This window comes from Metopolophium dirhodum, chromosome 4, assembly GCF_019925205.1.
Source record: "Metopolophium dirhodum isolate CAU chromosome 4, ASM1992520v1, whole genome shotgun sequence".
NCBI classification, from domain to species: Eukaryota; Metazoa; Arthropoda; class Insecta; order Hemiptera; family Aphididae; genus Metopolophium; species Metopolophium dirhodum.
Window position 1 is genome coordinate 20,779,861 of NC_083563.1, and position 24,646 is coordinate 20,804,506.

At 32.5% G+C, this 24,646-nt stretch overlaps 1 pseudogene; it reads right to left on the minus strand.

The window, feature by feature from the left end:
• Positions 1-1,272: 1,272 nt before the first annotated feature.
• Positions 1,273-24,646, minus strand: LOC132942531 (uncharacterized; annotated as a pseudogene).

Below are 24,646 nucleotides of genomic sequence, written 5' to 3' on the forward strand. Positions count from 1 at the left end.
TCAATCAGTTTTTGTTGGTGGCAGTATGGCAATTTGTCAAATTACATTTGTCACCTCCACCCAGAGGTGCCCTCTAGAAGGTTCAAGGGTAGCAGCTGCTATCCCTGATTTTTTTGGTGGGTGGGTGGACCCCCGGCCCTAAAATATTTACATCTTAAAGACATCTATAAATTCATACGTTCTGAATATTAGACAATGAATATTCACAATATTTATCCTAAAACGTTTTTACAAAACCTTAAAGGGTATCAAAAAAACCGAAAAATTCTATGAAAATTATTTTTTGTATTATAATACCAATAATATGGTTTATTGAGAGGTTTTAGAGTAAAAGCACCAATTAGGTATCAATACTATAGAAGATAAGTTAATCTGTGCCTGTTTAAAAGTCACCTTTCAATATTTTAATCACTAAACGGAAAATTTCAAATTCAAAAAGTACAATATCACAAGTTTTAGATCTAAATATTGTACGTTGAAAATAAAATATCGGAAATCGGCTCTTAATATACAAACCTAGCAGGTATGCATTTTTTTCCCAAAATAAATGAAAGCATTTTAAAATTTAAAAATTCCATTGTTTAACTCTTCTTTGTATAGAAATGATTTCTAAAATCTGCTATGAGTTAAAAGCATATAGAAAAAATGGCAATCCAAGCATTAATGATTAATGTCGATAATGATTACGTAAAAAAACTATAAGGTATAGTCACTATACGGCCCATTTATGAAGTTAAGGCAAAGATGCAATTTATTATGCAATGAATATTGTAATTTTCATACAACTAAATACTAATCAGATCAACCCATCAAAAGTCGCTCGCTATTTGCTCGTGAACAATTATTTTACAAAGTTCTTACGGAATACATTCACAAATTCCCAAACTTTACAAAAATACATTTTTTGTTACCCAGTTTTGTACATTTTATTTATTTATCTAAGTACTAACAATACTATTTCATATCTGTAAGACGTAGTATACGATCTAGTATAAGGTAACAGATATCAAATTCTAATTAACTTTGTTCAGCCCCCTCACCCCCCCATTAAAAAATCATGGATATGCCACTGGACTGCTCAGTACCCGTCCCCTCACACTACTAGATTTCTGGATACCGTGGCCGTGGTTTCAACGCCGCCATATGCCCATATTGTGTCATTACATGAGCTATCTATGTATACTTAACCAATGATCGTTGTAATCAAGTACTCATGCTGTTTGTTACTAAACCACATGACACATTAAAAATTAAAATAAAGTAAAACCTCGATTGATTGATTGATGTTATTTTATTTATAATTAAAAAATAATAAAACAGTAGTTATATAGTCATTAGTTGAAACATTTTTAATAAGAGGATAATAAATAAATATCATTAGCATTTTAATATTATACTGATTATAATTTATAATCCAGTTGGTTTGGTTCTCAGAATACATTTTAAAAAATATTATAAGTTTATGATATAATAGGTAATTATTTTGTCCACCCTAACATACTCCACAACCTCTGAATAAATGATGAACTTATGCTTCGACCTGAAAGTATATTTAACAATTAATAATTATTTAAACAGTCAAATCGATAATGATTAATACATCCATGTAATATTCTATTGACTTACGATGCAAAGACCTTATACTAATAGACGGAGCTTGGTAGGTTTCCGCGGTGAATGTGATGAGTTAGGTATGCTTCATTCGTTGTTCTACATTTTTGCACATGTGTATAGGATACACCAGGTTGGGCATAGTTAGAACGTAAATACGTGAATAACGTATTATATTATGAATCATAAATATTCCTTACAAGTTTTAAACGGATTTACCGAATCACGAATAAACTTGTCTTAAGTCTTACCATACTTTATTCAAAATAAAACTGTAGTCGGCGATGATGTGAAGGTCGTAAGCACGAACATATAATAGTAAGGACTGGCTACTGCTCGACCAGTGTGATTCGCTTATTGTCGCCATTTCAATAATAATCCGCTAGGGTCGCTACTGTGCGTTCGCCCTATTGCCGCCAATGTAGAAGCGTAATTAGCGTATACAAACAAGTAATACTTTAAATTGAACTGCATGATATAATTAATTATATCATGTTGTATAGTACCTATATTATAGTATAAAATTGTAATAATCTTACTTTATAAGTATTTTCACCGATTAAAAATAAAATAAGAGTTGTTATTATAATTAATAATGATTGAAATTCGGGAATAGGATTATGCAAACATTTTAATGATTATTTCATACTTTCATAAATCATAATATTGAATACATCAGTAGTCAGTAGTCTGGTGCAGTTATTTTGTTAAGGTTAAGTAATAATGATTTATAATATTTATTACAAATTTTCATTATAGGTTCATCAGAAAATATAGTATTGAAATTATAATATATTGTACCTACTGCATACTTGTTAAAAATGAATGAAATCAAGAATTAAAAAACAAAACTTTCTTAAATATCAAAAAAGCCGTATTTTTTCAAGTATATAGCAAAATAAAAATATGTTGTACCCAATAATTAGTTGAATATGTAACTTATTAATATCTAAAATAATTTATCCAGACCAGAATAAAATTAACTATTTTATTAATGTAGGCATGGGATGATAAAATAAAGGTAGGTATTAATAAATCAGAAAATAAAACTAGTAGGTTAATTGAAAAAATGTCTACAAAAAACAAACTATTGTAATGAAGCATTAATTAATTTTTTTATTTAAAACATTAGGTACTATGTACAAATTAAGTTTACTTAACTTAAATAAGTAATGCCTAACTTAAAGTAAATTTTAAAACCTTTTTTTAGATTTTGAGCGAAGCGATGAATGTATTGATTTTACAATGATGTGTGTTTTTTTTTTTATATTTTTTTTATTTTTGTGTCTGTCATCACCTTTTAGGACAGTAAAAGTGCTTGGATTTTCTTCAATAGTAACTTTTCTGATAGGAAAGTGAATCTAGTTGGTACTTTGGGGGGTCCAAAATAGGGCAGATGAAAAAAATTAAAAATCCTTAGTCACAGTTTTTATTTATAAGCATTTAAAGTTCAAATTTTGACAAAATACGGAAAAATCACGAAAAATAGCAAATTATTTTGAGTTGAGAATTCATAAAAATTTTTCTTTTTAAATCTAAGATTTGAAAATGTAATATAAGATTACTCATAAGTTTGTCTACCTTTATCAAAAAAAAAAATCTCTAGAAGAAACTTAAATTAAATTTTTATGAGCGTCTGAAATTTATATTTTTACAACATTTGATATTTACTCGATTTCTCATGTAACAATTTTCTTATTTTATTGTAATTAAAAAACGAATGACTGTCAATACTTGAAAATTTCACTGAATGTTTATATTAGCATTTTCTATACACCATAAAATGTTGAAAATATTTTGACTCTTTTTGAGCTGTTTACGGACATTGTCAGTTTTCAACTTTTTTAGTTTTTTTTTCTATAAATATCAATAAATTTATATTTGTTGGGTAAAAAAGCGTGAAAATTTAATATAAGGCTCTTGATATATCGTTCTAATAGCAGTTGAAAAATATTAAAAATACATAGGCACAATTTTTTTTTATAAGCATTTAAAGTTCAAATTTTGACAACATTTATCAAATTTATAATTTATAAATTATTTTGTAGTTAAAAATGTATAAAATGTTTAACTTTTATGGCTAAGGATTGAAAATTTAAAACAAGGCTCCACGTAAATAGGTTATATATAAATTACTTTATTCGCAATAATATCATCAAATATACTTATTTCATAGGCTCCTATCATAGGCTGGCTGACCCGTTTTCGCTCAGAATCGTTTTTCTTATACAATGATATTATATCATTGAATTCAAATTTAACACCATCCATTACAGTGACCCACTTGTAACCTACTGTACAGCAGAGCGACATCCACTTATCCACCTTTTTTATCATGTTTTCTTTTTTTGTTTGAATAAACAATAAACTACCTAATAGTAAATTTTCACATATTTTTACGTACTGTTGTTATCGGTTGTTGCGATTTTGTTGGGCGAACGCATATGTGGCGCTCATAGCGGAATTTCTCTATTATGGCGACGATAACCAAATCATAATTTTATATGGACGAGATAGCAGAGAGCAGCCCCGTGGTCGTACGCTTCACCCTGCACCACGGATATAGATACTAAGGTTGCACAACGACCAATAATATAACGGCGCCAAATATTCTTATCAAGTTACATATATACATTATACATACATAGTATCCATACAAAATGTAATTTCAATTAAAAAAGGTAGTTAAATTAAAAAAGTAAAGAAAAAAAAAACTTATATCTAAAAAACCTAAATAGGATAAAAAAATCAGTTAAATAAAAATTGATATTTTTATAAAAATTCAAATATTAATATAAGGAGCCAAGTTAAATTAAAAAAAATATCTTTATAGGATAAAAAATCTTATATTAATATTATATTATTATTTTTATTTATTGATCTTATATTTTTTAAAATTTAATTTGGCTTCTTTAATATTTGATTTTTTATTAAATGAAAATTTTTTATTCGACTGATTTTTTTATCTTTTACAGGTTTTTTAGATATTTATGGAAAATTAATAAAAAAAAGCCTAGTTAAATTAAAATAATATCTTAGTAGGATAAAAAATCTAAAAATAATAAAAACAGCTGAATAAAAAATAAAAAAATAATAAAAAAAAGCCCAGCTAAATTAAAAAAAATATCTTTATAGGATAAAGAATCTTATATTAATATTAGATTATTATTTTTATATATTGATCTTCTATTTTTTTTAATTTAACTTGGCTCTTTTTATTTATATTTGATTTTTTATTATATATCAATTTTTTATTTTATATAGGTTTTTTAGGTATAAGTTTTTATCTTCTTTACTTTTTTAATTTAACTACCTTTTTTTTATTGAAATTACATTTTATTTAATATCAATTTTTATTTAGCTGATTTTTTATTCTATTAAAATTTTTTTTCCTATTAAGATTTTTTTTAAATTAAACTAGGCTTTTCTTTTTATTAATTTTCGACCAGCTTATTTTTGGGATAATTAATGGAGGGTTGACTTACAAATACTTACAAATTGCGCAGGATGATTTGGAACAGTCAAAGTTCAAAAATCTTGACAAAGCACGTCCAACTTCTTTTGGGGAAAAAATAAGGAAGGGATGACTTACAAATTTTAAATTCGTGCTTACAAATACTTATATTGACTTATTATAATAATACATCACTGTAACGTAATTTGCTGTCATCGCGCCACCCAACCCTGCAGGCTTTATATGATGCTCCATATATTGGTATAAGGTCTATGTTACAATGTAGAGATTTTAAAAAAAACATTGATATTTGTTTAATAACATAATATCACAAAACACTACAATATAACAATAAATATATACGTCTATATTAAATATTAATAAAAGGCAATGTTTGTGTATGTGCGTGTTTGCGCAGCTAAATCCATCGCATTCATGGTTCTGAAATTTGGTACTTAGGTTATCCTATACCCGAAGATCTGCACATATAGTATTACATTTTTTAAATTTGGTTCTTTTTGCTAAGCCATGGATTTTTTGGCTCACGATAACAAAATATATTCATTTGTCTGCATAGGGTTGCCATGGGTAAATTGGTAACAGAAAATAAAATATTTGTTATAGTTAGATATAACTTTAATCTGTATTTTATATTAGTTCAAGACCACCGAATACACTAAGTTAAAAATATGTGTAGTTTACATTTAACGGAGTTAAATCCAATGTCATTATTTAAATTTTAATTTGCCAAGAATAACTCCGTGCAGGACCACCTCGTATGTAATAACTAATAAACAAAATACAAATCTACATTTTATAATTTTACTTTATAGTTTTCACACAGTGGTTGCACATTTTACCAAGTAATAGAGTTCACTTACCTATACAACGTGATTCGTGTAAACTTAAGTATCTAATTTGTAGAGCAGTATAGAAATGTTTATAAAATTCACCGTAAACAATATTGTGATCAATAATTTGAGATACTTCCGACAGTCCACACCGAAAATCATGTTTTTTCCAGCCGCTTTTTAGCTAAGTCGCTATGAAGAACTCAAACATCACAGCCGAGAAAAAATCTTAACATGGAGAAAAAGTGGAAAAGTTAGATGTGTGTTTTTCTTGGTGTTTGTTACTTACATAATTTTAATAATAATATGCAATAATAACTTCACGTAGGTCAGAAAGTAAGTAATAACTAATAAGTAATAAAAATAGGGGGGATGGGTTAATACTGGTTAGCTAGACCTATATAGGCAAGAACTGTTAAATCTCGGATTCTAAGACTCTAAAATGTGATAATATTACAATAAACAGATTAACGGAAAATTGGTATGGTCGTTTTGAACGTGGAATATACCGTACGGTCGTTAAAAACCAGGGTTTCTCAAACTATAAGCAATTTTCCTTCGAATCAACATATTTCCACTCACAGTGTGGAAGTAGCTTCTTGATTTTTGACACGTGGTTCGTGACAAATACTTTAAAATCCTTTGGTGTAGAATCTAAGAGCGGGCACATCTGCCAAATGGTCATTAAAGTTGACAAAAAGGTCAATCTATGTGGCAACATGTGAGCTAAAAAACAGCCACACACAGTTCCAAACGTGGTATAGTCAAAGAAATGTCGGTCTTCGATGATTTGTGTTGCGTGACTTTGTATGAAGACAGTATACCTGAACCCTATCTTCATTGTCCACAAGACGAGGACAAACTGGCACAGCTATCCCTTTTGCAAGGCATCCGAAAATTCCACCAGCTGGACATCTTAAGCCAGCCACATATTTAAAAACGAGGTAATTTTAAATGAACCAACAATGAAAGTTTGGACATAATATACTGGTTCCATTTTTGTGAAATTTTTTTCTGATACGAGTGTATTCCATTCCAGTTTTTGATACCATATCTCCTGCATAACACATTTTTCCCAGAAAATCATTATACCAGTACACCAATGGAATAATACAACTGTTGATAGGATTGAACCTTTTTTGGGCTGTGTTTCCATGACAATAGACCGATAACCGAAAGAATTTTCCTCGGAATTCCAGTACAACCAGCAATAACTAGCTTGTCCGTCATTTGGTTTGAAGAAAGAGTCAATAGCCAAATCCTCTCTTTGTATATTCTGTTTGATGGTTGAATATATTACTCGCCCACTTCTTCAATTCAAAGCAACAATTTCTCAATAATTGTATGACATATTGTTGTAAAAGTACGACGTTGTCTTGACTATCTGCTCCAGCAATGATATTGTCAACGTAAGTACTTGTGCTTAATAGATTTATAGCTAGAGGAAATTTTGCACCGTTTTCAAAATCAAACTAATGCAAACAGCTAATAGAGCTACAATGATTGCACAGGTGGGTGGTAGTGGATGTTAATCGATACCAAGGTTGACCTCTTTGATCTTGATAATCGATCGGGGTGTGATAACACAAACAGTATTGACAAAAGCAAAAAGGAACTAAGACAATTAGGGATAGAAAATATTAATGAATTAACTCTGGATAGAGACAATTGGAAAGGAGTTTGTTTTGCAGCCATGAGCCTTAATGGCCCCTAAAGCTAGGGGAAGAAGAAAAAATATGACGACTATATATAGTTGTTGTATATATCTATGGGATTACCGGGGATACGAATGTGCGACAGTAATTTTGTTATCGTCACGCCACCACTATCTAACATATGTTGGCAAGTATAGACGCGCTGGAATTACTTGGAGCAATTCAATCCAGCCTACACTTGCACAATACGAAGTTCTGACTATCAGGTAGAAGTAAGGGGTACGAGATTTTCCCTGTTAAAGACAACACGTTGAATAAATATTGTCATACGCAAATGCGTCGACGAAAAACAATTTATTATTACACACGTAGAATATATATGTGGGAGTGGGAGTCTCTCCCATAGAGAGCGCTCATGACCATGCCGAATGACATAATTAGTTACGACATAGTTTTGGGGCGTTCGCTGTTCCAAACGAGCGCAACACTGCAGGTGAGTCCGCATTCGGTAACCATTATCGACGCTAGTGTTGAGGCACAGCTGATGGCCATTGAAACATGTGACCTGGAGCTAGACGTTGGTGACCGAGCATACGAGAGTCTACTGGTGGACTCCTATTACCCCGACCAGTATGTGACGACGCTGCTCAAAACTGTGATAGTGTTGACAGATGAAGTGCCAGTTTATCAGCGTCCGTGAAGATTGGCTCCTAGCGAGCAAGTCGCCGTGGATGAAAAGGTCGATGAGTGGCTACGGGGCAAAACAATTCGTCCCAGCTGTTTGGATTATGCCAGTCCGGTAGTGCTGGTACGTAAAAAAGATTGGTCGTTACGGTTGTGCACTCAATAAGAAAGTAATACGGGATTGCTACCCATTACCTTTTATTGATGATCAGGTCGACCGATTTCGTGGGGCAGTGATCTTTTCTACATTGGATTTACGCAATGGGTTTTTTCATGTACCAGTCGAAGAATCCAGTATTAAGTACACTGCGTTTGTAACTCCCAAAGGAAAGTACGAATTTCTGCGTACTCCGTTCGGCTTTTGTATCTCGCCACCCGTATTCCAGCGATACATAAATTTTGTTTTCCGCGATCTCATCAGGTCAGGACAGCTGCTGGCTTATATGGACGATCTGGTTGTTGTGGCATCAGACTTGGATGAAGGAATGTCAAGATTAAGGACGGTTATGCGCGTTGCAGCTAGTAGTTGTCTCCAAATCAAGTGATCGAAATGTCAGTTCCTCAAGCGTCCCATAGACTACCTCGGATATCACATCTGTCATAATTCGGTTCGTCTTTCGGAAGAAAAAATCGCTGCTGTTAAACATTTCCTATTTTAACATTACCTAAGAACGTCAAAGCAGTACAAAGTCTCCTAGGGCTTACCGGGTATTTTCGGAGATTTGTGCACAAGCATTCACTAATTGCTAAGCCGCTCAGTGACCTATTAAAGTAAGGAGCTGTGTTCCGGATTGGTATGGAACAAGAAGCCTCGGTAAACCAGCTAAAGAAATGTTTGACCGAAGCACCGGTGCTAAAATCTATAACCAGGAAGCTAGCGTTACAGAACTGCATACCGATGCAAGTATTTGGAGCTATGGGGCTGTGTTGTTGTAGATTAGTGACCAGGACACCCAACTGTACCCAGTGTGTTTCATGAGCCAGAAGACTACAGAGGCCCAGCAGAAATATCACAGTTACAAGCTGGAAGTGTTGGCGATTGTGGAGGCAGTTAAGAAGTTAAGAGTATATCTACTAGGACTGAATTTCAAAATAATCACTGATTGTGCCGCGTTCACCCGGACCCTGGAGAAAAAGGACTTGGCCACCCGAGTAGCCAGATGGGCCTTGCTGCTTTCCGAATTCAATATTATAGTATTGAGCATCGGGCCGGCTCGAGGATGCCCCACGTGGATTCCTTGAGTAATTACCCAATGTGCATGGTGATACAAAATGAACTACTAGCAAGACTGACGGCAGCGCAAAGAAGCGATCTAGAGATCCAAGCGGTTGTACCTGACGGCGATGAATATATATTTTATGGTGGACTCTTGTACAAAGTAATTGACGGCAAGAACTTATTAGTGGTCCCAAAGGCTATGCAAACAGAAATCATTCGAAATGCGCATGATATTGGTCACTTTGGTACTGCCAAAATAGAGGCGTTGGTGAAACAAAATTATTTTATAATTGGTCTAAAGGATAAAATAACGAATGTTTTACATAATTGTGTTCTTTGTATTTTAGCAAATAGAAAACAGGAGAAACAGGAAGGATTATGCAGAGCATCGATAAAGGAGACGTCCCTTTGTTGACCTGGCACGCTGACTTCCTAGGGCCACTATCGTCGACGTCCAAAGGATAAAAGCATATCTTTGCTGTCATAGACGGATTCACCAAATTCTGTTGGTTGTTCCCCACTAAAGGGGTAATTGCTGCCGAGGTAATTGACAGGATGGTAAGACTTGAAGCTTTGTTTGGAAGCCCAGAAAGGTTGGTGACAGATAGGGGATCCGCTTTCACTTTCGATGACTTTCGGAACTACTGTCAAGAACGATGCATCTGTCATGTCTTAATCACCACAGGTGTGCCCCGAGTTATTGGGCAGATCGAGCGCCAGATGCCGTGATCAGGGACTGGAACCGGAACCAAAAGAACCGGTATATATATTGTATACAATAAGTTTTCCGGTTCTTTTAGGTTCTTATCGGTTCTAAGAAAAAGTCCTGTATGTCAAATAACTGAACATTTTATTTAAATTGGATTTTGTTGTAATCAAATAATTATTTTTCATAGATATATTTTTGTTTTGCACATAGTAAGATGTGGTATTTCAAAATTTTAACTCGAAATAATTGTATTATTGGTATGACCGAGACTGATTAATTTACACACATACGAGTTGCATTACACTTGTTAATCAATTAAAATCATTATTGACAATTGAATACACTTCTTAAATTAATAATTTCTTACCTAGTAAAATTATTAAATTAATTTCTGATTTTATTAATTACTGTTTAGTTCTTTAATTACCCATATAATAATAAATGATTTCAAAATTATTATATATCCATTTTTATTAGTTTTCATTTTCTAGTATAAATTTAAGAAGGAGGTTCAAAAAGTCCTAATAATATCTGGATGAATGTAACAAACTAACATTACACTATTTTAAATTAGCAATTATAAAATTAATTTAACTAAAATAAATTGAGTAAAATTAAAAAAGTATTTGGAATGTATTTTAAATAATTTTTGAATGGATGTATTTGTATTTGTATTTAAATACAGTTTTAAAAGTATCTTTTATGGGACTGGGCCAAGTTATGACTTTATGAGTAAAAAATCTACCTAAAAGGTAAAAGGCAATAGGTAATTTTTGAAAAAATTCATTTTTAAGAACCGGAACCAATATTTTGTAATTTTAAGAACCGGAATCGGAACCGGAACCTATTACATTTTTTTTATAAGAACCGAACCGGAACCAGAACAGGAAAAATCCTAAAGGTTCCAGTCCCTGGCCGTGATATCTAACGTGTTAACCAAGCTAAGCATGGACAACCCAGAGCAGTGGTATCAACAAGTACTGAGGGTACAAATGGCTCTCAATGGTTCCTTCCAACCCCCTTCAAGTTAGTGTTTGGTGTTGAGTTGAAGTATCAACAAATGTTGTCAATTAAATAAGCAATTGGACAAGAATACTTACAGTAGTTTGATGAGCAGTTTGATGAGTTAAGTCAGGTTGCTAAGAATCAAATATTAAAAGTATAATTGTAGCAACAATAATCGTTTAGCAAGACGTTTAGGAAGGAAGCTTCAAAGTATCGAATAGGTGACGTAGTCGCCATCAAACGCACCCAGTTCCTACCAATGTCTAAGTTAAGTCGGAAATTCCTAGGTCCATACAAAGTAACAGACCGTGAGGGTCAACATCGGTATAAAGAGTTAAAGATTGGAGCACATGAGGGACCCATCAACACTTTCACAGATACTGACTTCATGAACCCTGGCGCCAGCCCGACAGTTCTGATGAAGATGAAGAGGATAGCTAAGATCTCCATGAAGAAGAAGATGTCATTCAATAGGGGGCGAGTGTGGGAGTGGCAGTCTCTCCCATAGAGAGCGCTCATGACCATCACCGAGACGCCCCGTTAGCAAGTGACGGGTGAAGTGTGTGTAGCGTTGAAGCGAGCAGTGTGTTATACCTTGTAACTAGTTGGTTTTTTTTGTATTAAGTATCGTAATTGTAATTGTTGAATCGAACGTTGTTGTGACCAGTGTGTTATTCTTTGTATTAAGTGGCGCCGTTTTGCAATGAATAATAAAGTCTTTAACAATAATCCATCTTGTCTACCGTAGCTATATTTTGCCTAAAGAATCCCACATTTTTGAGGGCCTGTCCGGGATGGGGCAAAATAGTCTTTGTGCAAAATCGTCGGTTGACAGACGTCGTCAAGTTGCGTTGAGTGGAGCTGTGCGTTTAGCGTTTCTTTTGCCATTCGTTGGTATTTGTTCAAGTGGCTGTCAAACGCGGCTTTTCGCTCTGAAAGTGGCGTACGGTCATGGGCTGATTTACGGAACAAGTTATTCAGCGAATTTTAGAGTCGAGTGACCGTTGCCGATATGCATCGTACGTTGTCCAACATCGTTAGCAAGCCGACAAGACTCTTCTACAATTGTTCTATAGTGTGCGTGAACTTGCGAAACAAGGCAAGGTACCGGACGATTCGTTGATAGAGTATCTGAGTATGTGATCGGTGGGATACCTGACGCGATCGACAAAAAGAGACCATTCTGTACGGGGTTATTTAAATTGATGACTTCAAGCTGACGTTAGGGTTATACGAACGTATGAACCGTCAACGTGCCGTAGAAAGTTCGAAATACGCCGCTCATACAGCGCGCGCAGCTACGGTTCCAGAGGTAAGGCGTTACAACTACGGTATGCGGGGACATCAGTCCAGAGATTGCTCAGATGCAAGCAAAGGACCCAACTGTTTTCAATGTCAGTGATATGGGTACAAGGCATTCGACTGTCCCACCAGGAGAGAAGCACCACAGCGAAATGAGTGAAGATAACCCGAAGACTCCGCAAATGCCTATCAAGTTCATAGCCCGCATGATGGTGGGCGAATAGTAAAATCAGTATGTGTTCTCGGTCAGGAGATAACGGCGCTGATTGATACGGGGTGTGATCTGAACCTTTGTCACAGTTGTGTGTTGTCCAAGATTGACTATATTTTGCTTTAAGAGTCACACATATATATATAATTAAGAATAGTGTTTGCGTTCGTTAACGAGAACGGCGATCAAACAGTCAGTCGCGAGAGCGAAAAAGGAAACGACAAAGTCACGTGACTTTTGACAAAAAAAAAGCACGAATACAAAAACCGTACGTAACGGTAACGGTTGCGACTGGTTTACGCGGAGTTAGTAGGACAAGAGAACGAGCTGCGAGCACTGCAGCCGTAATGTGCCGGTAGCACGACAAGCCGGCGGCACGCGAGCGCGGTCGTTTACCGGGGACGACCGTTGGTACACCAAAGAAGAACGCGACAAATGTTGGGGAAATGATGATACAGCGCCGTATCACCACAATATTATATTATTATTATACACATATTTTATTCTGTGATAATATCCTATAATCTACATTTCTGTACTCCATAACTATTAGATAAGCCAATTGTTAAGGTTTTATTTATGTGACACAATTTTTCATGTTTAATATTATATAACGAATCGTTTTGAATAAAACAAATTATACCCAATTTTTTCCAACGTACCCCTTGAGATAATTTATTTTGGGTCGGGGAAAGCTGTTAATTGTTATTATGCCCCGTGAAAAACACGTGGGGAAAGTTCCTGGCCTGTAACTACCTACTTCATTTTAATGGAATGATATTTTGGTCAAACTCTAATTTTATTAATCTCTAATATTACATATTACTTTAATTTGTTTGAAATGTATGTAATATTTATTCCATTTAATAAATGTATTTTGTTGAACCAAAACCTTATTAATTCATCAAAATATTATTTTTGTATCGTTTTTGTATCCGCACTTACTTTTAGGATTTCTTAATTTAGTCATTTGTATATTCCAAGTATCTTTATCCATGGGTATGTATCCTTTATAAGTATATAAATATATTTACATTAATATTAAATAAATTGAAAATTGAAAATAATTGTTTAGTTAATAATTTTGTTGTGATTAGAAAATCACACGATTAAATTAAATTGGTTAGGTATGGTAGATTTTGTAGTTCTGGCCACCTACTGAACTATAATCACAATTCAAACAACTTTAAAAAGTGGTCCAACAAACTTGTTACACATCGTAAAGGAGAAAAATTACTCCAACAACTTTCCTAAGTTTTTATATCACCATTTTCGTCTAGCACTACAGTAATTTTTCTTCTTGTACGATGTGTTAACAAGTTTGTTGGACCACTTTTTAAAGTTGTTGGACACCAGAACTCAATATAATAAGAATTACAATTTTTTAATATGAATATTAGGTGAAAAAACGAAAAATGTAGTGCTAGAAGAAAATGGCGATATAAAAACTTAGGAAAGTTGTTGGAGTAATTTTTCTTCTTGTACGATGTGTTAACAAGTTTGAGATATCATTTTTTTATGAACCAAACTTAATTACTTAACACCGTTTAAATTCAGAATATTTTTTTAGTCGATGTCAAACAAAAGTCCGAGTAGAGTTTGTTGGAATGGTTTTAGATTATTGTGCCAACTTTGTAGTGCCGGTTTCACGCAGGTGGGGAAATCCCTTAATTTGAATTTTTATCCAATTTAGATTTTGTATTCAACTAGGCTTTTTATTTAAATCCGTTTTTTAATCAAATTAGTCTTTTTTATTATATGATTCAGTTTTATTATCCCACAAGGCTTTTTATTATTAAAATTTGATTTTTTATTCAACAAGGCTTTTTTATTCAATTTAAATATTTTTATTAAATATTGTTTTTTTTATTTAACTTGGCTTTTTATTAAAATTAGACTTTTTATTTTCTAATTTAGATTTTTAATTCGACTAGGCGCAGAATTGAGAAAAAATATGAAAGTACCAATATTGACAAACTATATTAAACTCCAAAGACTCTAGGGGTTTGGTCACGTATTGCGGAAAGCAAAAGCCACAAATCTAAAGAGTATCAAACAAATTGAAACCGACGAGAAAAAAGAAATAGAGGAAGGCCAAGGCCAGTCTTGGGTAGTATTCCGAATACTTTTAGAATACTAGGTATTTCCAAAAGTATTTTGTGATGTATTCTGAATACTTTTGAAACTATTCTGAATACTTTATTTGGAATACTTTCATAGTATGAAAATTAAATCGTTTGATTTGCATGTTATTCCCTTGCATTTGATTTAAAACAAAAATACAACATTTATATTTTATGAGTTGGAAATTTGGAATCAATAATATCTATTAATACCATATAATATCAAAATTATAACTGGTCATATGTTTATGAAAAATGTTTTTAAGTATTCGGAATACTTTTATAGTATTCCAAATACTTGATTCGGAATTATATATTTATCAAGTATTCGAATACATATTCGGAATACTATTTTTCATAAGTATTCGAGTATTTATTCCAAATACTTTTCAAAAGTATTTTACCCAAGACTGGCCAGGGCTTACTTTTAAGCTTACGACGCTTCAATGGATAGTTGCAGTAAAGAAAGATCTAGAATTACTGGAAGTGAAATTTCGGGAAAATTAAATTCAGAATCGAGAAGATTGAAGGCAAGTAATGGTGGTTCATAGAGAATTGAATCAGCCTGAGTAGGTTTTTGTAATTTTAACAAATAGGTACCAATGATTCTTGGCGCTCTGATGCATGTCTGTTTTTTATGTAGAAAAGTGGTTAAATGCTGAGTTTTAGTGTCACTAGTTATTTATCATTTATAATCAGTTTGAATTTAACTGTCAGAAAATCGATGCCTATTTGGGCGATTGGCGTGTTTTTTCCGGTTAAATTGATTCGGGTGTAATGTTCATGTGCAAGTCGGATCTGGTCCGCAAATAAAATGTATTTAATAATAAAGAAAACATATAATTGCAATTATATGACTAACAATATAAAATGTATGCTTATATTATTTAATTAATTACCTAGGAATTTTAATCTTATGAAAAATAATGGGTAAAAATCTTCATGTTTCAGTGGTAAAGCTGAAAAATATAATATTTATTAGATACCTACCAATGATCACTTTAGATAGTTAATAGATTTTAAAGGATATCTCAGACTAAAAGACACTATATAATAATATGTCATAATCTACTGATTAGATTATACATAATATATTAAGCTATACTATTCACAAGCCATAACTTGTATTTTATGGTATTTAATGGAAAGTTCATATGCTTCTTAATAAAAAAAATAAGAATAGTTATTATTAGAAATCATTAACTTTGATCCGAGATGAATGGAATCATTTTTAAATATCCAACTGTATGAATAGTGAATACACGTGAGAATGTAAGAAAAAGGAAATTGTTTTTTTTGACATATTTTAAACAGTAGTGTGAAAAATAACATATTATACTAGTACAACAACTATGACAATAATATCCTCGAGGGAAATATTAAAAACAAATATTTAATGTAATTTTGATTATATTTGGAGTATTTTACTATTAAAACTTTAAATATTTATTACCTACGAAGTAGGTATCAGTTGGAATTTGACTAAAGAAATAACAAAGAGTTAAATAATTTGACTTACGTTTTAATAATTCTCTGTAATCTTCTTCAGAAATTGGATCTGAAAGTATAATTATTACTCAAACTAACAAAAATTAATAATATATCCAAGTAATATATTGACTTATACGATTATCGTATGTTTATCTAATATGTTGAAATTTAAAAAAAAAAAATTTATATTTTGATTCTATAACCTTTAGCAATGCAAATTGCCTAAAACATAATTTTTGTTACCCGTGGCTTACATTCTATACTCTTACAACTTGTTCGGGATCCCAAATAATACATGTGCAAAATTTCGTGACAATTAGTCAACAACTGTGGATTTTTTATGCGTCATTTACATACAGCCTGACTAATAATATTTGTATTAGCTGACTAACTATCTATTATAATCGATCTACTTATCGTTTACTTTTTTCTTCAGTTGAAATATTCTTTATTGTTATTGGTAAAATACGTCCGAGTATATTTTACTATATAAACCTCTATCATATACTTTGCCTATAATATTCAGACTTGGGTAAAATACTTTTTAAAAGTATTTCAAATACATATTCTGAATACTTAAAAAAAAGTACTCAGAATATGTATTCGAATACTTTATGATAATAATATTCCTAAGTATTTGGAATACTTTACAAAAAGTATTCCAAATATTTTTTGAATTCTTTTTTTTGGTAGATTTAGATTTCATTAGCAAAAATATTTATTTTTTTCAATTTTGTGTTTATAAATGAATATTATTATAATCTCGATAGAACCCACCTATTTGGCTATCTATAATCTATTAGTTATAAATTATATTCAAATTAATATTGGACGTTAAAAAAGTATTTCGAATACTCCCAAGTCTGCTAATATATAATAGATGTTACAAATTTTTCACATTTATAAAGAATTGGTTTATTAGCTTAAATGAAAAAATAGAATACAGTGAAAATATTATTATATCCAATCATAATAACTATTTTATTATCTGTAACCAATGGCAACCCTATATTTAAATTAAAAAAATATTCGATTTTTGTGAACCTACACATAATTCATGTGTGAGCCTACTTTGTACTCAAGGGAATGACAAAGAAGATAAGAGGATGCATTGTAATTCTACTATTATTATTATTATTATTTTTCAATGTAATTTTTACTGTTTTCTATTTTAATTTGTTAAATCTATTGCTTGTTTGTTTTAGTGTTTTTTATATTTGAATAAGGGCAACCAGAAAAAAAATAATAATAGAGACTTAAAAACAAGTGGACCAATTCCAATAAAAGTCATATCAATAGATCTCTTGATAATTGATGGTGTTTCCAGCTTGTTTTGTAAAATACAAATATTTGGTACCGTCAGCACCGGGTGGGACAACTAGTATTACCTACATATTAATATTATATTGAAATTATTATTTTCCTTTCGGAGACATTAAATATAAATGCTCCAATATTTACATTAAGTTTTATCTTTAATTATTTTTAATAATAAGTGTTAAAATTATTTTTCAAAATATAACTTACTTTTATGGTATTCATCGTATAGTTTCTTATTATTTACAACTAGAATAATTTATGAATATAATGGTTAGTCTCACTAAATTTAATTTACAAATAATTTGAAATATGTATTATAGCATATATTGTTATTGTACCTATAATACACAATCGTCGACAAAACAAAATTATAATTAAGTTCAACCAATTATCCTTGTTATAGCAGGTATCTAGCTGGTATATATCATACGTAAATGTTTAATAGGTACTTAAATCATATGAAAGTTAGTTAATAGGTATTCAGTATTAATATGGTATAGGTACCTAACGAAACCTTGAGTGCTGTTTTGGACTGACCCACAAATTCATAATATTTGAAATAATGACATTAATAGCAACCATACACTATAGGTAGAATTTAATACATAAATTGTCTAAGCCACCTTTACCTTATAGGTATTTATTAGACGGCAACACCTTAGCCATTATTGTATTTTAATGTATAGTTTAGAATAGATTATTAATTTAAAGCTACTAAGTGGAACCGTTCATTTTTGTACTGAAGGCCTTGATTTACTATGCAAGTATTGTATATTTACAATATATTATTATTATGAAATAGTATAAAACTGATTGGGTGTGTTTTATTATATTAATTATTAATAAGTATATTATTAAACAAATAATTTAAGCCTATAAAGTAAACTTTAGCCTATTGTAGTTTATTATACCATATTAATTATTTACCATTATTATATTAAGGTATTATAATTTATATATTTATGTCTATACACAATGCAATCTAAAATATAATTGGTATAGCAAATGTTAATATATTAGTACATACACGCATATAGGAAAAATTAAAAGTAATGAAGTTGAATTTAATTTTATGTTAAAGTTAAGTTTCAACTTATTTAGGTCACACAACTATAAATAAAAGTTAAAATATAATTTGGCTAAATTTACGCAGAGAAACATCCTGTTCGTAGTATGATGAAGACAGTATTGTTGGTGAAATGAAAAGTGACATTTAATAGAGAATAGTCTCTAGATGAGTACGAGAAAGCACAGAATATCTAAAAGTAAGATATGAGAATTTCGTTGCATTCAGAAATGCTTTAATTAAATGGAAATCAGATTCGGAGCGACGAGAAAATAGAATGGAAATACTGAGGATGCTGTGTAAAAGGTAATTAATAGAATGTTTAATTTTAGAGATACAGGAGACTTCAGCAAGGTACTTATTTTGGACTCATTTAATAGGTACGCAATTTGTCCTATAATACGATCACTCCAACCGCTAAGATGTAGTGACATGTAACTATTCAAATTTTAGCCGACATATATTTACTATAGATACAGGATACTCAAAATTATTCATAGTTAAAACTATTCTACTTTTAAAAAGGGCAGGGGTTTCGGATCCCTCCCTTCAACCAGTCCTTGCCCCAAATATGTATATACTTTGTGTCAAATCCTCTATCAAACATATATTTACAGAATGAATCTACCAAACGTATATTACATTACATCCCAGGGGTTAATCTCGGGGTGGCTCTATTGTAATACTTAATAAAAAGAGCATATAAAGCACCATGAGCACGAAAAATACTCTGTAAATCATAGTATACAAGCGTAAATGTCTGGATCATTGTCATCGAAATTTACTGCCCACCGCAAGGGGATAAAGATGAAATTAAGTTTGCTGAATTTTTCCATACATTGAAAATTGAGTTTCATAGTTGGAGGATATTCTAATGCAAAGCTCATTAAGAATCGAGAATTATCACTTCAAAGGGAAGTGCACTGCTAAAAGCTGCAAACAATATCAATGCTGAAATTATTATTATCGTATGGTATTATATGCAAGCGTTATAAACTAGATACAGATATATATATATATAAATAATTCACACAGCAACAAAAAAAAGAACAATATTAAACTTAAAATGAATGGGATTCGCCCCTTATACGCTTCATTGCAGTGCACCCTGGTAACAATTGATAAAATTCTATTTTGTCAATTGGCTAAATTATACGGACCCTTGGTTGGCGGACTGTGCTCCTAGAATCTCCCGCCTACTATGCAAGCAAACAAACGGCATACTAATCAAAAAAGCCCTTCTAAGGGCTTCTTAACGAAGGATCTAATACGAATTATGCAGTTGAACATGGAGGGCCTTAGTAAAGCTAAAGCCGATGTCTTACGTAAAATCTTAGACGAAGAAAAGATAAACATACTTGCTATTCAGGAAACACATAGTCAAGTCAGTTATAAAGTTTTTGTTAGCATGATACCATGTCGCTCAACATAAAATTAAAAATACAGTCCGCTTTATCATAATCAAGTATATGTTCATAAATAATTCTTCAACATAAATTTTGGTCCCTAGAGCCGGTATTTTCATAAAAAATTCTTCAACAGGCTTAAGTAAATATTTGATGGTAATAAGGACACCACCACTGCGTGAAAATGCACTGTAAGAGTTTTTATCAAGTCTATACACTTAAAAGTGATAAAAACCCAACTTAGAGTTAATAATGCTGGGTTTGTGCTTTGTGTGATTGAGGAAAATTACATCATAAGAAATGAAAACATGAAGATATGCATTAACGTCAGAAAGTTAAACTAAGTTTAGTTCTGAGGCCTAATTTTTGGTAATATTAATTTGACCAAGATTTAAAGTTATAGCATATAAAAGAACTAGAATGTTTAGTAAAATGTTATGGTAATGATTTACTTACGTTTGCCTTCTATAATAAATAGTTAAAACAACGATTAAATTAATTTTTCTCATTTAAAAATTACAATTAGATGGAATAAATCTATGCATATCTATTAGACATTATCTACATACTATCATCCATGCAAATCACCCTAACAGTTTATATAGAGAATAGATAACGAAAATTTCACAAGTAGAAGTCGTATACAGCATAAACCACACAACGAATAAGTCAATTAATAACGTATACAATATATAATAATTCACATTGTGAAAGGTAACTATTCTGGCGGCCGTAGTAAGTGGTAATAAGACGCCGTATCGCCACATTCGTCCTGATAACCACGAAGACAGAAGAAGACCAAACTCGTACGGCCGCCAACATGAAAAAACGTTCCGAATTGAGTAGCACGATTAAACGGATACATGCTGCGCTGCGTACGCTAGGGTTGCTACCGTAGAGGTAATGTATGATAAACGAAGAACTCTAAGTTCGAAATAACTTTATTATTACTTTTTTATTGATCGAAAAAGCTAAGTGATATGTCACAATACAATGTATAAAAGTAAAAACATAACATGTATATTTTTTGTAAAAAGGAAAACATTATTAACATAATCCTAAATATTACTAATTTAGTCTGGGTACCTGTGCCACTACCCCTTCAACGGGATTCAGGATTTCTGAAAGTTACTGGTAAACGAATTGGTCGTCCACACCGGCTAGTTAGGTCCTGGTTTGGATGCTGATGAATGGGTAGAGCTTGCGACATATGGCCTTGGCTGAGGGGTTGCTGGATTGGTGCTTCGATATAGGCAGGTTTCACTCTAATAATTGAAACTTTCTTTTCTCCTTGCTTATGTTATAATGTGAACGTTTTGCCAGTTTTATCTAATACTTTAATTGGCCTATCGTATGGTATTTCAAGTGGTTTCATCACATGATCTTTTTTGAGGAACACATGAGTACTATTTTTTAGATCATTGTGCACAAATATATTCTTTTTTCCATGTGCTAATGTAATGTGCTGTTAATGTAATAACATCATGTAATATAGTAATCTTAATGTGCATCCATATACAAACTCTGCAGAAGCGGGAACGTTATGTCTTCTTTTATGCTGATGTGCATGCCGAGTGGTATAATCATAACACTTGATTGCTGGCTTAGGTTGCCTATGCAACCGTTCCACTACTTCCACTAACCATTAGCTTGGGGATGGTATGATGTTGTTCTGGCTCGTTTTATTCCAAGTAGTTTAGCAGCTCCAAAAACACATTTATCTATATTTACTGATAATCCAAATCTGTCAAGTCTCTCAAAGATTGTTCTAAGACGGTTATCATGTTGTAATTTGCTTTCAGATTCTACATCGTTCGTGTATGGGAAACAATAGTCCAATCCCACAAGCACTCTGTGTCTCTGTGCATGGTCACCTGCCAACTGCTGCATCTCACGGATCAAATATGATGGTTTCTTATCATCCAGTTCTAAATCCCGCAGTAACTTTTTAAATTTATTTTTATTCGATTTGTACAAATGTTCGACGAGAACCAGTTTCAGCTTTAATTACTTATTACTCATTAGTGAATTTTACAACATGTTGGATATGTACGTGAAAATGTCTCCGTCTAATGTATTGACAACGTAGTGAAACATTTCGTCGTCGATAGTATTTAATGTTACAAAATGAGCTAGATAAGTTGATTAATCTAGTTGGATAAACCACATTTTAAAGTTGTGTATCCAAAATGACGGTGCTTTAATATTATGTATAAATGTTGGCTGTTCAGTCGACACCGGTGTTTTGTTCGTATTGTCCATGACGGAACTGTTCGTCGAGGTCACCACTTTGTAGAATTAATGTTAAGTAAACAAAGAACTTTAATCGAAATAACTGTATTATTACTTTCTTATTTATCAAAAAAAGTTAAGTACTGTGTCACAGTATAATATATAAAAATACAAATTTAACATGTATAATTTTTGTAAAAAGGAAAACATTATTGACATAACCTTACATAATCCGAAAAAGTAAAATAACCAATATAAAACTATATCTATATATCCCGAATCGGAAGGTTACAGGTAATTTGCTTCACCAATTATTGGAGAAACAGATTAACAAAACGCGCTCTGGTGGAAACAATTTGTACCTTCTGATTTGGGATGTATAGATATAGTTTTATATTAGTTATTTTACTTTTTATAATAAATGAATTCTGGTATCGGAACCTTATACGCTTTTATAGCTAACTGTAAACGTCGGTAAGTACAATTTCTACTAATATTATCAAATACATTCAAATACACTTCACTTAAAGCAAAATAAATGCGAAATGTCGAGAGAATACATACAATCTCCCGACTTGAGTCCCGACTCCACGTAGGGGGGAACCCGCCTAACCATCAGTGTTGTGAGCCCAGTTGAATCCGTGCTTACAGAGTTCGCGGTTTGCCGTTTGTCTGGGTTTAGCCAACTAGTACTTTCGAACTGAGACGTTTATTACAACGTTGGTTAGGTTTCCCTTAAATAAATGTACACTCGACTGTTGGTTCTAACTACTGGTTTTTATTGTACACGTTATAATAATCAAAATAAAGACAATCTCGTAGCTCTACGTAATACAGACTGACGATCGTGTGAACCCACACGGCCGCTCATACCCGATATGCTGAGTGTGCATAACCGTGCGGCGCGTGCAGGGGTTCACAACACCCCCGGGGCTAAACGAAAGCCCTGTTGTCCTATGGGCTTCCTATTTTTAAATTATTTCGGGCAATAGGCTTTTCGCTCTTGCGCCTGTTGTTGTGCAAGCTATAGGCTCTGCCTCTGTATTGGTGCTTGCTGTTGAAGATAGGACGTTAGGACTCCGGTGCCCCCGGGTTTCCATTTATTTTTTAATGTACTTAATTTTCTATACAATAAATATAATATAATATAACTAATATAATTAGAATTATTATTATTACAATTATAGTCACCGTTGTCGTGGTGTAAGTGTGCCTTTGTTGATTATTATTACTATTTAGCTCGGCGTTTATCTGTTCCTGTAAGGATTTTAAATCTCCCGCTTCCCTAGCTAAATTCTTGAAATTATACTGAATGCCCTTATTAGTTGAAATATGTCGTCTATTACAATCACTTGATCCTGGGTTAACTGCATAGGTAGTGGTATGACTTCATAGATCATAAATCTCATCCCATTTGTGACGGGTATTTCGACAGAAAAAATTAATGTGTCATCCACACTTATCACTGTAACCGTAGCTAATTTGAAAAAATCTGATATACTATTGGTAGTTATTTCTAACGGAAATTCGGAATTTGGCGGTAATTTGCTTTTAATATCACTCATTTGTTGTGTGATGGTTTTCGGACTCATTATACTACTGTGGATATGTCCGAGCGTTGCATAGTTAACAATGTCTACCATTTTTCTACCTCTATCGAAAGAAGGTTGATTGTAAGTATAAGGTTTGATTGCATCTCTGTTATCCGTTCATGAGTTATTAAATCGTCGACAACTTCGGCTTGTTTCGTCACACTCTGCATTGTCTCGTTGATGTTGTTCACCGTGTTTCTAATTATTGTGGTCTGGGATTGCATCAGATGAGAGGTGGACAGCTTGAATCGGTTGAACTCATTTATTTGGTTGTATAACTTTTCAGCATCACTATCGTCACATGTACCGAAAAGTACATTAGCTACTCTACCGACAGCGTTAAATAAACCTTTTTTTTTTATGTCGTGCGCAGTTTTATGAACTGAGGATAAAACACGTAGACGATTGCTTTCAATTTGTTTCATAATGGCACTGGCCTGGACTACAAATTGCTCACAGGCAGCTGTCGTCCCGTACAATTGTTTGCATTCCTGGGTTACATGTTCTATTCCCTTGTCGATCATCCGCGTTTGTTCGTCGTAATTTTTGAGATTTACATAGGTCAGTAGATTCCAGTAAGAGTCCGTGATACATAGGTTTCCCATAGCGTGGTAGTACATCGGTAGGCTATCGAACTTCGTTATGTTGTATTGGTCAGAGCAGCTCGATAAAGCGATCAGTCCGTTGACGATTGTTATCCTGCAAAATTTGGAGT